Here is a 4,349-nt window from a genome sequence, read left to right on the forward strand (position 1 = left end):
AGCCATCTCCCCAGCCCTTCAAAGCCTTTATATTATTGTGGATGCTACTTGAAGATATATTCATAAGTGAAGTAAACCAGACACACATGTGTAGATATCGTATAGTTTCCCTAGTATAAGAACTCAAAAGAACAAATACAATTAGAAAGGAGTAATACAAGTAAAAGGAAAGCAAGAACTCGAGGACTAATTAATTAAGAGAGGGAAAGGAGAAGAGCTAGGAAACATGACAGTGACAAGTCATACAGTTTTATGTAGAAGATGGGCAAGACAATGATCCTGAGAATCTCCACAAGATTTTTCAATCTAGCAGTTAATTGGAAAGATTCTCACCTTGATTAACTATATATACTGATACCTGTGAACTAAGCAACTGCACTGAAGATGGTAATCTGTAATAGTAGTTTCATGCTTGGAGTGCCAGTCATTCTGGTCTTCTGAATACGGGATGCTTGTCATGACAACCCAGTTGCTGCTGTGCAATTTAACTTTTTTGAAAGGGCTATAAATTGGTAATTATCACAGATTGTTTCACCTGCTAAAATATTTCTTTTACTACTTAAGGGATTATATGAAATAAAGTTAATCTTAATGTTTGTGTCATTTATTTATTTTATTTTTTAATGTGCTTAGTACAGGGTCTCACTACACAGATCAGACTCATAGTGGCCCTCCTGTTTTCAGCCTCCCAAACACTGGGATTAAACAACATGCTACCACACCCATTCTCATTCCCTGTCTCAGCACACCCTGATGGCAGGGCTAGCACAGCACGGCTGGGATCGAATTTGGTCCCTGCACATGCCTCAGCAGGTGTCTTAATCTGCTGAACTATCTGTCGAGCCCTAATATTTGTGTCATTTAGGAAAATTAATCGTTTACAAAAGTATACTTATTTTAAGTGATTTCATTTTATTTAGAATAGATCTGTAGATTAATGTACATAGCAATGTTGTATAACTTTTGTGGAGAAAACAGTATGTATGTGGAATTAGTCAACTGGACTCAGTTTAGGTGATCCCAATTTTGTTGGCAATCCAGTGCATCATAACTGGGAGCCAGCCAAACATATGACCTCTTCTCTTCATTAGGTCTGATTAGTGTATTGATCTTGGCAACATCGTTGTCACAGACCTTCTTTCAAGATTGTTTGATCTGGTACTTACTGGCTTTGACATCTACAATGAACACACATGTGTTATTATCCTTCATCTATTTTGTGGTTTACTGCATGGTAAGGGGGAACTTGATGGTGGTGTGGTGGTGATGGTCGGTTCTACTGGGGGCACTCTTCCTAGGGTATTTGGGCTGCCTGCCGAGCAGCAGTGTCTGGGGTGGCAGATAGTGGATAATGTTTGTTACTATTTTCTGTGGCTGTGGATCCTTTCAGAATGGTCTTCTTGTCCTTCAAACCTTTTGCTTTGACTTCAGTTTTGGGAGCGCAGGTGCTTCCTTCTTCACTTTCGGTGCCACATTGATAAAATTTACAGACTTTTATATAAAACGTTTTTGTTATTTGTTTCACATGTAGTTTTCAATATGATTTTTTACAGGGTATGATGAAAAATATGAGATTTGACTTTTACACCTGAAATGCAGTCTGATAGGCCAGATATCACTTGCTATTGATGTCTCATTTACAAAGTAATAAAAACTATTAAAAACTAAGTAGAAAATATGTAGATAAACATTGAAATTATATTCAGAAATTTTACTATATTTCAAATGAGAAGTATTAAATACCAGTGATGCTTTATGCTTATCATTGTTTATTGCTTCTTAAGATAAAAGTCATTAAAATATTTTGCAAATTTCACAACTTTTGACTTCATGATTTTTTGATAAGCACAATCTCTGGTCCTGAATAGTATATTCTACTTTAATTTACCTCTGAAATTCTACATTAGTTCCTGACCAAGAAAATTCTTAAAAGCTAAACTGCTTTGTTTCTGCATGATGCACTTTTATGTGCACAACAAGCTATTAGTTATTCTCCCACATATATCTGGTATTTAGTGAAGAACATTTTCCAAAATCTCACTATCTACTGTGAGCTCTGAGATACTGTCATACTGGGGGGAGGGTCTGCAACAAAATTAAAGAGACGAATAGTGCTGGATGAGTAAAGTAAGAAAAAATAGTGTGGGTGAAAGACAGTGGGACAAAGCCTTCTTTTTCAGTGCTCTTTCACCATTTATTTGGAATTATGACAAATGCTATGTCTTTTTGGGATTTTAGGCAGGTGTGGTGGTGATGAATTAATGGTAATATAGTAATGTCAAAAATATTTTTGATCTCCTAAGCTAATTTAGGACAAAAATTTTGTTAGATTCTCTTTAATTATTTTTCATCCAGTCACAGTGCTTTGAAAAATTAGTAATATGATGAAAATCACAACGTATGCAAAGATGTGGATATAGAATTATCCTTTAGGAGACTGGCCTGACCAATGGGAGATTCTGCATTGTACCCAGTGATGAAGATTTTAAAAATGTCAGGGTTTAACCATTTTTTTGAGATACAGACTAATCATTTAAGACACTAAAGTAATATAAATGTGTTCATTGGGAAGTTTAGCTTTGAATTTAGTGTCCTGTGATTAATTCTTAGTATTACCATAATTTCTGATAGAGTAATATTAACTTTGGTTTTCTCTAAAGAAGTTACTGATGACTTGAGTTTAGAAGGTTATTTTAAATCTTTTTTTTTCTTCTCTCACATAGGAATAATAGTATAATATTTTTATAGCATAATTACAAGAGTAAGATGAATAGATTAATCCACTGATGAAGTTAGAGTATAACGAGCCCATCATTTTCCAAATGCTGCCCCTGGAGACATGAGACATTGAACGGATATTTAGATTTAAAACAAGTAAGAAGAGGATTCCCACTGTCACCACTTCTATTAAATATATTTCTGAAAACATTAGCCAGAGCAATTACATAAAAGAGAGAAATAAAAGTAATAATGATTAGAAACGAAGAGAAATTATCATTATTTACAGATAACAAGATACTCTACATAGAAGACCCCAAAAACTCAACTAAGAAACACGTAGATTGAATAACCAAATTCATTAGTGGTACAGGATATGAAGTCAACACTCAAAAATCAATAACATTCTGTACACAAAAAATGAAAGCACTGAGAGAAATTAGGAAAACTTTGTCATTCACAATAACATCCAAAATATGAAATGCTTGAGAATAAATCTAACAAAGAAAGTAAAAGATTTATTCAGTGAAATTAACAATATTCTGAGAAATGAGATGGAATATATTTTCAGAAAATGGAAAGATATTCCTTGCTCCTGCATAGGAAGAACCAACATTGTGAAAATGACTTACTCCCCAAATGGTTACACAGATTTAATGAATTAAAATTACAATACCATTAGTATAGCTCACAGATCTAGAGCAAACATTCCTAAAATTCATCTGGAATTAGAAGAGATCAAGAATAGCTAAAGCAATCCTGGGAAACAAAGGAAAGCAGGAGACATAACATTCACTGATCTGAAATTATACTATAAAACTACTTAATAAGGGCCAGCCAAGTAGCTCAGTGGATTAAAACTCCTGCAAGCAGTTGCAGAGGCTGGGGCTTTGATCCCCAGGCTTGCTGTGCTGGCTCTGTCCCTGGGGCAAACTGAGACTGCAATTGAGACTAAGCGTAGTGGCACGTGACTGTAATCCCAGCTCTTTGGAGGCTATAAACAGGCATATCACTATGAGTCCAATTTAGTAGCGAGACCCTAAGCATCCTGAAGAACCTTCTCTAAATAATAATAATAATAATAATAATAATAATAATAACCTACTATGATAAAATCAGCATGATGCTGGCATAAAGACAGACTGAGGATCAATAGAACAGATTCGAAGGTGCAGACACTGTTACAAACACACTCAGCCACTTTATCTTTGACAAAAGGACCAAACATCACTGGAAGAAAAATAGCCTTTTTAAACAAATGGTGCTCGAAAAACTGGCTTTTCATATGCTAAGGGCTAAAATTATACCCATGTCTATCACCATGCAATAAAATACAGTCAAATTAATTTAAAAAATTTAAATATTAAAACAGAAACACTAAATCTACTGGAGAAAAATATAGATAGATGTGTTAAACATATAGGGGTACATAAAGAGTTCATGAACAAAGACCAAATTAAGAGAGAAATACTTCAAAGAATCAACAATTGGGATCTCATCTTTTTAAAAGTTTCTACACATCAAAGAAATCATTAAGGGAGTAAAAAGAAAACTCATCAACTGAAAAAAAATTATCACCAACTGCCCTGCAGAAAAAAATGTCTTCTATCTAAAATGTAAAAATATATATA

Source organism: Octodon degus, unplaced genomic scaffold, assembly GCF_000260255.1.
Source record: "Octodon degus isolate 3935 unplaced genomic scaffold, OctDeg1.0 scaffold00202, whole genome shotgun sequence".
Lineage (NCBI taxonomy): Eukaryota > Metazoa > Chordata > Mammalia > Rodentia > Octodontidae > Octodon > Octodon degus.